Raw genomic sequence first — 12,474 nt, 5'->3', positions numbered from 1 at the left:
TCTCTCGACCCGGATTGTTGAGAACACAATTTCCACATGCTGTCCTTTCACAGAATGGTCCGTACTTTTAAAAGAGCCTTGCTTTATCTCACCGCACACATGGGACGACTGTTGGGAAACACAGAGGCGCATAATTGCATCGATGGTAATTGCCTCTTAAGTTGATCTGCTGTGGGGAAAACCTGCTGAAAAGGAGCTTTTCTGGATTGCACTTTGGGTTAAAAAAAAAAAAAACAAAAGCAAAAACAACTGTGTCGTCATCACGTAATTTTATGCCTCTTGAGATCTAGGCACCATTCCATGGCCTTGATGTCCTCGTACTCAGAAAAAGAAACACCATGGCCTTTTTGTGTTTTCCTTAATGAGCTTACTGGTGTTAATTTCCCTAAAGAATCGCGGGAGGAAGATCTAAGAGCTTTGGAAGTGGTTGCGGTGTGTGGGCAAGTGGCGCCTGTGTGCATGGTGTGTGTGTCGCCTTGTGTGAGCGTACCAGGATGTAGGTGGCCAGGAAGTTGTGTCTCTTACGTGCATAACCTTATTGAAAAGACTTTGACTCTTAATTATTTTCAGGTCGGTGGGTCGCCTGTTATGCTTTGGCCGGCCCCCTCTGCTGCTCTTGGGGCACTATTTCATCTGGGCATAAGTGCTTGTAGTCTCCCTGGTGTGCTCAAATGCATTTGGTTTGTATGGACTGTTGCTCCCTATCTCAAAGGAATGCAAAGACAGCGATTTATCAAGAGAGAGAATGGGAAAGGCTCCATTTGCCACCTGCTAAACTAATTGTGCTGTCCCTGTTCTCTATCACGTCATTATCGGATGTTAACGATTTTGAATGGCATGACCTACTTGAGCAAATGCGGATGCCCATGGTGGGCTCCAAGAGAAGGAATATTACTGGAATAATATTACTGGATAGGAACTTAAGTTCAAGAAGTCTGCAATCCCTTATTGCCTCAGAATCCTAAGCAAGGGGTGTTGCCTCATCCGTATTGGTTTAATAAGGTATCATACATGCTACTTAGCAAGAGCAGTGGCTCCCTACTGTGCTGAAATGAAACATTGAAGGGTCATGCCCCATAGACTCATCTCCTTCCCAAATACAAGATCCAGATTATGATTTGTTAAAAGCATCTGCCCTTTGCCTTCCTTGGCTCTGCACTCAGCACTGGCCCCTCCACACCCAGTCACGCATTTGCCTGGTCTACGGTTTCCTGTCCTGTCGGCAGGTTGGCCCTCTGCCTGGCCATGTCAGTCAACCCGGTGCCATCCTTCACCTCCCTTTCAATAGGAAAGTAAAGGTTGCTGTAGGAAGCTGTGAGTTGTTAGGTAAAAAGTGCTTCTTATTTCAGGAATTTTCTCTTCCACGTGAGGAGCATGACCCCTCTGTGGCGGCCACCTTATTTGATGCCTTTGCTTGGAATCTGCCGCTGGGATGTCGGGGTAGAACACCAGAGTGATCTTTTAGCCTGTGGCAATTTCAGCGTTCAACATCTGAGTCTTGTTCCAAGAGCTTCAAGATTTCAACTAATAGAAAGGACTTTTTTTTTTTCTAATTTGTGGGGTTAGAAACTTGCTTTTGAGTCAGTTAGAACAAAATAAATGGCTCATTTTGGACAGGGCAGGGGAGAGTAAACCTCCTGAGGCTGGCCACTGTCCCAAGCCACCGTCCACGGGTGGTGGGCGGGCTGCAGCGCAGAAGCCCAGAGGAAGCCTGCTGGCTGAACAGGGGAGCGTGTGGGAGCCCCCTTGGCTCTCAGCTGACAGTCCCTTCCTAGGATCACTGCGATGTCAAAGTGAGTTCACCCCAAGTTAGCAGCTAATAAGATTGTTGTAATTCACATCATCACATAATTATGTCAGTTGTTTCTGTTTAAAGAAAGGGTTCACCTGGGGAGCCACGTATGTGCCATTACTATAATGGAGATCCAAAGGAGTTCTCTTCTCCAGCAATAATCTCTGATTCTTCATTTAAAAAAAAGGCACTCCAGGGGCACCTGGGTGGCTCATTCAGTTGGCTGCCTGACTCTTGGCTCAGGTCATGATCTCATGAGTCGTGAGATCGAGACCTGTGTTGGGCTCCGTGTTCAATGTGGATCCTGCTTGGAATTCTCTCTCCCTCTCTCTCCCCCTCTGCCCCTCTCCCCGCTCACACACACATGCGCTCGCTCTCTCTCATAAATAAATAAATAAATAAATGAATAATAAATAAAATATTTTTTTAAAAAAACCATTCTACGTTAATATTTGACCTTAAAAAAAGAGAGTCGACTTTCCCCTGTTTAACTGGATTAAGTGGGGCCTTTTTAGCATAACCAACCACCATTCCCATGCTTTTCTGTTGTTTCTCCTTTTTGTAATATGTAAATACAGACTTGGGAAGTAATACCGTAATTCATATCAACTGTCAAACATGACCAGAGTTCCCTTAACCAGAGAAGGCTTGCAACTCTGTGAGTCTCAGTTGCATAGTATTTAAATAAAGCAATGGAATGTCAGAATTAAGAATTTATGCAAGACACGTAATTAAGGTTTAAATATCTTTTCCAGGCTCTTTGAGGTCTTACATTGTTATACCAAAGGGTATCCACCAGTAAGTAAAATTAAATGATACTGTAACTTGACTATTTCACTTTGGCTCATGGAAATACCAAAGGAATAACAGGCAACGAAATTAAAGTGCTGATATTAACAGTGAATTTAATTTTAAACTTAACTTAGAATATTCCATCACTAGCTGTCTCCTCTTTAATGATCTATCCTTCCTCCTCTATCTGTTTCAATACATGTGATTTTCCTCTTCTAAGACATTTCTCTTCCTTGGTTCCATTGATGCCAGTGGCCACCGTGGCATGAAAAGAGAAGAAGAATCTGAAGGTTTTTAGGCGTTTGCCAAGGCAGAGTGAAGCACTGGGAACGTGCTTTCTGCCCGTCTCAGCTGGGGCTGCATTTCTGCAGGTGGGCGAGGGCATTCTCGTGCTTGTCTCTGAATCTGCAGAAAGAAAACGAGAAGCTTCACGGATTATGCGCAGAGCACAGAAGACCTGAAAACGTTCTCAAATATTCGATTCCTACTTCCTGCCTTTGCTCTGTTCTTGGGCTTTTCTTAGCACCAGTCAATCCTCTGGGTTTCCCATCTGAGCAAAATGTGTTTCTCCCAACGGTGAAGGAATTATTCTCCCGTAACTGACCCTGGAAGTTGACAGTAAGTTGGAAGAACGCCTCTGGACCTGCTGGTGACAAACGGATTAATCCCTCATTTATTTCCACTTCCATTTTCCCCCCCAGGAAAGTTTCAACATTCTTCCAAGAAGTACCTCCTCAAAGAGTCTACTAGGTAATCGTTTGTCATATAGCAAAGCCATGGATACTAAGCTGTCACAGTTTCCACTTAGAGGAAATAGGAACACAGCTTTTCTATATAAACTGGCTCACTCCTGAGCTCCCGCAGACCCAGTTCGGAGCCGGAATTCTTCGAGAAATCCTTTTCCAGCTGACAGGAAGACATGGATTCTCGCAGGCCACGATGGCTTCCCGGTGTTGTCCCAGTAGGACAAGAGGTAAAGGGAAGCTGGAAGGGGAATCTTTCTCGTCGTTTTGGATTTAGGTCGTCGTTGTTTGTAATATAATTCTGAAGGCATTAAAACATTCGGTTCAAGGAAGCAGTCATTAAGAGAAAATTTGGCAAGTGCCTCAGTTAACTTTGTCCAGCCCTGTGCAGGAAATCTGGGATTTATGGTTCAGGAAGCTGTTTTAATCCACCGCGGCCTGGCCAAGTGGTGTATGGGGATGGTGGACAGGAGCTGGCCGCCTAGGGGCCGGACGGTTGTCTGACTGCCAGGAATCCAAGGTGAGGTCCACCTTTTAGGAAAACAATCCCCAGTTATTGTTGACTGGATGACACATCAAAATGCCACCCATTTTAAGTTGGACATTTCCTATTTTTGTAATCAAACCCACCCTCTCCACTTTCCTTATCAACTCGATTGGTGGAGTGGTGTTTCAGTTAAAAGTGGCTCGGTGAGAACCTGGGAAGCACCTGGTCTGCAAGACCGTGAGCTGGTCTTCCAGGAGCTTGGGTTCGGATTCACAAGGGGGGGATATTCTGTGCTCAGTTTCTGTTGCAGTACAGATGGCATCCATGCCCACTGCCTGACGAGGGGCATCAGTCATGCGGGGCTGGGGGAGAAGGGAGGAAGACAAGAAACGTAGAAATCCTTTTGGGTGTATGACTTACGGAGTGATTTCTCAGACACCTTGGGCCCTGGAATCTGGAATGAGGTCTGCTGCCCACTGGAAGGAATGTGGACCCGTCCCCATTTGTACGGGAACTCGCCCCCACCTGCAGTCCTTTGTGGGTCAGGGCAGTGAGCCACAGGAGGAGAAATCCTTCTGTTCAAAAATTGCCCATTTGAGGTGACTTTCTTAAACAGCTTAGTATGATACAGAGTTTGGTATAAAATATTTAAAATGTTGGAAGAGAAAAGATCTCTGTGGAATTGTTGCACAAAAGTGTATTTCTGCATAGCTTTTTTTCTTGTTTTGAATGGAAATGAGCATAAGCAAAAAATAATAATAATAATTGGATTTGAGTTATTTTATGGTGGGGCCTGATTGGATGCTAACAGCTTTGAAAAAATACATTGACAGTATGTAACTGATTCCAGCTAACCCTAGAAAGATTGGTCTGCTATCAGAAATGGTAGAGATTTTGTGTTCGAGTGCTATATATAAAAATATGTTTAAAACCATTATGTGGGGCGCCTGGGTGGCTCAGTCGTTAAGCGTCTGCCTTCGGCTCAGGGCGTGATCCTGGCGTTCTGGGATCGAGCCCCACATCAGGCTCCTCCACTATGAGCCTGCTTCTTCCTCTCCCACTCCCCCTGCTTGTGTTCCCTCTCTCGCTGACTGTCTCTCTCTCTGTCAAATAAATAAATAAAATCTTAAAAAAAAAAACAAAACATCATGTCACCACACTTCTGCCGAGAAATGAATTTTCTCAAAACGTCATGTTGGCGGAAATTATCATTCACGAAAACAGGACTTGATCTATTTCCTGTTTTGCCAGATAACTTAAATGCCTTATGCTGAAAACATAAATTGCGTTCATATCCATGCACACACGCGTGTAGAGCACCTTACAGTTTACAAAGCCTGCTTAAGGTCATTATCTCACTCGAAAGACAGAGACCCAGGCAGGCTGAGAGAAGTGAGTTGGGAGGTCAGTGGGAAGGGACTCATCAGCGTCCAGGGGCCCCTGAGCTGTCCACAGGCTCCCCTCAAACCTAAAAGTCAGGAGACTCTCATTAGCACCACCCACAATGAGGAAGCTGACCTGCCGGGGAAAAAAAAAAAAAGTTTTCCATTATGAAAAATATCATTTTTCAGTTATGCAAATATTAGAGGACAGCAATTAATAAGGACGTATCCCATGGCTTCTGCCAACAGGTTGCTGGTAGATAATTACATTTTGGAACAACTTTATGATCAATTGAGTTGATCTTGGCCAGAGTTCCAAATGTTTCCGCACGTTATCTGCTGACCAAATCCAGTTTTCTAATCTTTCTTCACACACTTGCCAGGCTTCCTTTCGGCACAGTGCGGGGTTGGTCTGTTCCCTCCGCCAGCGTTTATCTGGTGTCCCCTGCGGGCTCATAATTGTGCAAGGTCTTGAAAAATGAAGTGGGAGGTCCTAGTTCTGACTTCAGGAAATATCGCCTGTAGGGCCTGTGTCTGAGTCCTTTCTGTAGCAAGTGTAAGTGTGTTTCGCACGGGAGCCTGGGAAAGGATTGGACACACATAGAGTGTAGTTCCAGAAAGCTGAATGACTTAGACGTGTCCCTTCGTGCCCTGAGTCATAGCTTCTTTGTCTCAAAAATCAAGGGCTGGGTGAGAATTTTTTAAAGACCCCTTGCAGACATAAAGTTGGTGTTCTCGGGCGATGCCTGTCTGGATTTTGAGATAATACAGAAATCCCCCTGAAATAGCCACTGCTGTGAATCGGCCGAGCCTGGGCTAGATACACCCCTCGCCTTCCCTGCCGGGATGAAGTCTACACCTCACCATGTAAATGTTTTATAATCTTCGCTTGGAAAAGAAAGCGGCTGTCCTTCGCTGCTCTCTCTTCCCTCCGCTCGTTTGCGGTTTGCTCCGCCTGCCTCCAAAAGAAGAAGGAATGTAGAAAGGAGGGTTTTATGAACGGGGAAAACATTTTTGAAAAGCAATCTTCTTTCCGTCGTGTTGCTTACATGCACGGAGTCAAAACTGGGAATCCTTGGGCTTCGATTTTAAAACCTCAGCAAAGCATTAGGTAGTAACACAAAGGTGCTTTCTCCTCACTGTTCTGAGATCCATTCTGGCAAACGGTTCTGGGGGCTGTGCGATGCTCTGCGTTACCTGGAGAAGTGATTCACGGGAAGGTGGATTGCTTGATCTTGTCGGAAACCATGGAAACCCCCAATGCCACGTTGCTCCACTCTCCTGTGAGTAATCAACGAGAGACCGGCTGGAAAGTGCCTGTCGTGGAGATGAAGTGAGGGTCCTGAATGCACCCAGTGTGAGAGATCACACTCAGAGCCATCACTGTTTCCAAGTCCTGTTTCTGGCTTCCTTCCAATATGAAGTCAACACCGACATTCTGTTGTGCTGTTTCCTGTTGTGGGTGGATTTATTTAATTTTTAATGAGTGATTCACAACCCATGGCTGTGTGTTTTCCTCCTGCTGAGAATTAAGACTTGTTTCCTTTAAAAAATTATTTTTGCTGTAATCTGGGTAACGTGGTGCTCAGCGTGTTTGAGACGAGGGGACATGGCGCTATGACGCAGAGAAGACATTTCGCCTCCTCTGGGCTCTTACAAAATAGCAGTGTTGAGGTCATCCCGTGACAGGGGGGCTCTCGGTTAGAGGACGTCAGACCTCACGAAACATCCCCAAACCCTCCTCTCTATAAAAATGTTTTTAAACACTGTGTGCTGGTTTTAAACATTTTTTTTCACGTTGCTACAAATCCATTCCACTTGGAAAGCCATGTGGTCGGTCGCCCTCCCAGAGAGCCTCGTAACATAATCAGTTTCCACTCAGTCAGGCTTTCTCTCTGTCCGCCTGTTTACTCCAAGTGGCCTCTGTCCACCCAGCTGGGCTCACGTACCCCTTCTGCTCCGTTACCTTAATGGAAAATAGCGCCGGGGGTCATCTTGGCGACCAGAGCGGTGGAGCTCCTGTCTCAGGGTCACTCCCTGCCTCGCTGCTTCTACCCTCGGCAGCTCAGCCCTGCGTCTTCGGATGGATGGGGCGTGAAGCCGTCTGGACAAGCACGTGCCCCACACCCAGCACCCGGGGTCCCAGCATGGGGTTTGTGTAGGAAGTCAGAAGTCCAGATACCTCTCCGATATTCGCGGACCACATCAGAAATCTTAATACTGCATCAGAACTACAAATAGCACATCAAGAATCCAAGTACCAGCCGGTTACCCAAGTACCTTCTCTAGAAATTCAGGCACCACGTCAGAAAGCCGGGTATTGTACCCGAAGCCCAAATACCTGGTCAGAAACCCAAGTCGAGCATCTGGGCACTTGTCAAGCTGGTGCATAGAGGACATCTCATTTTTCACTAGAATGTGTTAACCCTTTTCAGAAATTCATTTAAAAGTAAAAAAAAAATTAACTTTTATTTCAGCTGGGCTATCCTGCATTTTATAGAAATTTCTCGGTTGTGTAAGTCATAGTGTCCCTGGCAAATCGGGAACAGTTTGGCGCTGGCCCCAGTCACAGAGCGCCGCGGGCCTGCGGGAGGGTCAGCGGACGCTTGAGGAAGTTGCTTCTTGACGTTTCTAATCCAGATTCTGTGAAAGACAGAGAACTAGTGTCAGTGGGATCTCAGCAATCCTGGTAGGACGTTTCCTAAACCCACAGGAAAGGGTTTTCTTGGAGGATATGGTTAAAGAGAATTAAATCCTCATCTTGGGAAATGAAAAGTCAAATGAGGAGAACTGCCTGATGAAACCAGCCGTTGGGCTGGAGGAAACGCAGTTTCTTGACTTCCTGTTTCCTGCCGTCCGTAACTTATAGACTAGGTCTGACGTCACTGAAGCTAGTGTCTGGTTGGATTCTTTGCAAAGGGACAGAGAACAGTCAATGTGGCTGCGTGCCTGCTGGTGACCTGTGGGTGGGGCCCAGCCGCTCTGGGGCAGCCAGTGTCTTAACATGGATCCCCAGGGGTTGCCCAGCACCCAGCAGACCCCGCAACTCCACAGACAGCTGGTGAAGGAGGGGATGAGCGAGTGGTCGGGCACGGGGAGTGGGGGAGAGCAGGCGGTCCCCAGAAAGAGAACGCCGCCGGTGCACTCCACGCGCCTGGGGTGGGGCTTAGCGCGCAGGGCCGGTGCAAGAGATGCTCGATTGCTTGTTCAAAAAGCAGGACAAAAAGCTTTTTCCTTTCTTCTGCCTTCTCTCTCTGGACCTCTCATGGGGATTGGTTTTTTGTTTGTTTACCTTCTGTCATGCTCCCTGGGGCATGGGGATACGCAAAGCAGCACAGACCCTCACCGATGCCCGAGGCTGTGCCCTGCAACTTGGTAGGTAAGTGCACACTTTGGGGGCTTGCAAGCAGACAGTCCAGAACCTGCCCTGGAGAGGTGGCAGAAGCTGGGCCAGGTGTGACTAGAGCTCCAAGCCCCTGGAGCGCTGCACCATTGTCCCATCAGACTGCACTGACAAAACAACTCAGGGATAAAATTAGTACAAATTAGGCACGAAACCCCTTGCTCTGCACCCTTCTGAGTGTGTGTGTGGGGGGAGGGTCTCTGGGTGACCGCTCTGGTCTCACACCCCCGAAGCTGTCCAGCCACAAGAAATGATGGTCAGAGCACTGGAATGTTCACCCATGGATTTTGTAATAAGGAGCTTCTGTTCCCAACTAGCTCTTTAATTCTCCCTAATTTCATCAGCAGTTTCTGGGAAGGTGTTCCCTGCCCACCGGGGAACAGTCCTCCCCTTCCAACTCCAGGTCCCACCTTACTACTTCCTGCCTCCCTCTTCACATTGTCATTCAGGCACTTACTACTGTGGTATTTAGGCCCTGGGTGCCCTGCTGGAATGTAGGCACAGAAGGGAGGGCACAGTGAATGACTGTGCATTTAATACTGCTTACACCGCTTTGTATCCTTTTTGTAGCAAGGTGGATATAACTAAATAAATGAAATTAACTCACACCCCCAAGTGCAGAGCACAGAGTCCAGATTTGCCAGAACGTGGGCGTGGCCGCCAGGGGACCTAGTTCAAATACCAGCTTGCCCTTAGCGGGCTGCCGGACGGCGAAACAGTCATGTGTCTTTTCTGGCCTCCATCTGAAGGACGTAAGTGGGTGCTCGAAGCCCCTAAATTCTCAGGGTCGGTGGATCGAGAATAGCACCAAGAATTCCCCAGCTGGGGCTCGGCTAATGGCCTGGAGCTTGCAGTGGGTTTGAAACTGGACAGCCCCCAAGGCTTTCTGTGGTTTCACAAATAGCTTCATGCAAGAGATTGTTATAAACACCGACGTGAAAGCCCTGTTTTCCTGTGACACTGCGATATTTGGCCAGTCCTTCTGGATGGACTAACAGGATGGCTAAAGTCAACGTTGCTTGGAGCTGTGGCGAGTCTGCTGAGCGTTGGGGAAAACTGTCGGGTCAGAAACCTCTTCATTCCTACGTGCCTCATTTAGCATTTCTGCCCTTGTTTGTATTCATTCTACACACACACACACACACACACACACACACACTGGGAAGAAAAATCCCAGACCACCTTGAACTAAATGGATTTGACCTCTATCTCAAATGCGTGCTAGTATGAAGTAGGGAGCTTTCTCTGAGAGTTCGGCCAGCCATCTACTCCACCTGCTCCCACCTTAGCTGACAGCCCTGGCATTAAAGAGTCTAGTTTCTCCGGGAACATTCATGTCATGGACATCTTGTTGCCAGGACAGTGCAACTTCTCATTTCGAGATGATGTAAAGGCTCCTGTGTTCTTCCCGGTGTGGACATGGAGCTGTGAAGGATGTCTAATTATTTGGAAGGGAGAGAGCCTGTCTAAGAAGGACGTGCCATGCTGGAAGTTTCCGTTGCCCAGCAACGTGTCATTTTACCTGGGTTTCACCAAAGGCCCATTTACTATCGATAGTGTGGAAAGGGGAAACCTGCCCTGTTCAAATCATCGCTTCCGTCATAGAAAAGCACGGCAGAGCGGGTCCGGGTGGACAGGCTGAGGGCCGCACACCAGTGGGCGCAGCGTGGGGGCAGAGGGCTCGGTGGCCCCCATTCTCGAGGGACCATACTGACTTAGGAGTAAGGCATATCAGATTGCTCGGGATTCTCACTGTGCAGTCTTCACCTTAAGAATCCCCTTCAGGGAGCGCCTGGGTGGCTTAGTGGGTTAAGCGGCTGCCTTCGGCTCAGATCATGATCTCTGGGTCCTGGGATGGAGGATGGAGCCCCTCCTCGGGCTCCCTGCTCGGCGGGGAGCCTACTTCTCCCCCACCTTCTGCTCCTCCCTGCTGCTTGTGCTCTCTCTCTATCACAAATAAACAAATAAAATCTTAAAAAAAAAAAAATCTTCTTCAGAAGATTTCTAGCCAAGGCCACCCCGTTTTTGTAAGTGTGGCCCCCCAGTATGGAACCCATATGTGTGCATTCCCATTCGTCCAGTACACGCCCCGGGGTCCCAGCTTCCACTCCACGCCTCGTTGCGTGTGAGCAGCTCAGCTCATGAGATCTCTTCTTTCCAGTGAAGGAGGACGCAGAGAGCCGCAGGCACAGCTCAAACCACACACCCTCAGGCTCTGCACTCACAGAAACCAGTCTGCTGCGTCCTGGAATGGGGGGAGGGACTATAAATGCCACGACCCCATTTCTTTATGGAGTGGGCTTGCAAGAAGTGTGTCTGTTCATTGTTGTAACCTCGGCTTGAGGCCCTCTTGACATTCTTTCCTATGTGGGGAGAGTTTTCTTTCTGTTCCTAAAACAACAAACCTTCTCAGCTTCAAGCCTGGCCAATCTTAATAGAGTCGTGGCAAAAAAAAAAAAAGAAAAGAAAAAAGAAAGAAAGAAAAATAAAAAAAAAAAGAAAGAGAAAAGGTAAAACAAAGTAAAAACCAAACAAACAAATAAAGGGCATTGGAGGGGGTGGGGGGCGGGGGGAGTCATGGGGAAAAAAGACCTGAATACACAAATACCCTGAATCAAATTCAGGTTAACTTCATGATTTGGGGCCAGATTTAGATTTGACATTTTCCTTGAAGTTTGGCTTTAGATAATTACCAGCTTTTCTGAATAGCTGGCTCCGAAGTCCGCTCCAGGTTATTTCTCCCCTTTTAATTAACACCATTTTGTCAGGAGGCTAAGCCAGCTCTTCAGACCATTTGCAGTAAGAGCTGAGGACAGCTGACTCCTGGCCCAGTGTCTGCAGAAGGTGAAACACTGAAATCCACGGCCTCCAGGGGGAGGTTTCCACCTGCCGTCTTCACGGCCGTGCCTCCCGTCCCTGCTGTGCTGCGGGGCTGTCCGGGGGTGCATAGCTTCTCAGAGCCCGACTCCAGGCTAGAGCCCCAGGGTGCCAGCATCCTTCCGTTTAAGTGCAGTTCAGCACTTGAATCCAACATCCCTTGTTCTGTTGAAGCCAGACTTCACAGGTCAGAGAGCTCAGGAATTCACTCAAGGGTACGTGTATGTATTTGTGTGTGTGTATGTGTATGTGTGCACACTAGTTACAAGTAAAAGCAACATAGCAGCTGTACTCACGGCAGAACTCAGCCATTGCTTCAAAAATGAACGTGACAGAGGTGCAATTAATGTGAACTCCCAACCACGAAACATGTATTTTTGCTGATTTCTAGTTATGTCACTTTTGCTTTCTGAGAAGCTTTCCTTGGGTCATTGGAAACATCAAGAAATCCCTCCTGAAATTAAGGAGGGGAATCCATTAAGGTCTTGTGAGAGGTTTCTTCTGCTTGTTTTTAATCTCGTGGCACCCGTCGTTGCCGGGTCGCGTACAAGGGCACTTTCAGGAGGCCCCCTCCATCATGACCGCGACATGAAGCTAAGAGTTCCGTTAACTAAGTTTTACATAGTCAGGTGTTTGTTTTCAAAAAAAAACCTGTGCCACGTGAAACAAATGGTTTGATTTAAGTGTGTGGTATGACTGCGGTGGGAAGCAGTTGAACACACAGCCGCGATGCTGCAGCATCACCATGGCAACCGGTGGAAATAATGGCCCCCTTCGGGAATAGAAGAGATCTCAAGCGTGTTGCAGGCGCGTCACATTGGCTGTCTGCAGGAGAGATGGTTTTCAGTGATTGTCTCAGAAATTTCTTATCATCAGAAAATGAATGAGAAGTGGCGTTTTCGGAAAATAAATGGATTTACCGACGACTAAGGTGACCCTCGACGTCGCCGAGGACTGCAAGGCTGAGATCTGAGAAGCTGATGATGCCGTGCCCGCCG

General features: G+C 47.7%; 1 protein-coding gene across 1 annotated transcript in view; it reads left to right on the top strand.

Moving 5' to 3' along the window:
* PTPRE (protein tyrosine phosphatase receptor type E) overlaps nt 1–12,474 on the top strand; it is a 139,991-nt gene that overhangs the window by 46,946 nt on the left and 80,571 nt on the right. The gene's annotated exons all lie outside the window — the stretch shown is intronic.

Source organism: Ursus maritimus, unplaced genomic scaffold, assembly GCF_017311325.1.
Source record: "Ursus maritimus isolate PB19 unplaced genomic scaffold, ASM1731132v1 scaffold_7, whole genome shotgun sequence".
Lineage (NCBI taxonomy): Eukaryota > Metazoa > Chordata > Mammalia > Carnivora > Ursidae > Ursus > Ursus maritimus.
The sequence above is the reverse complement of the archived record's forward strand: the minus strand, read 5'-3'. Positions and strand labels throughout refer to the sequence as shown.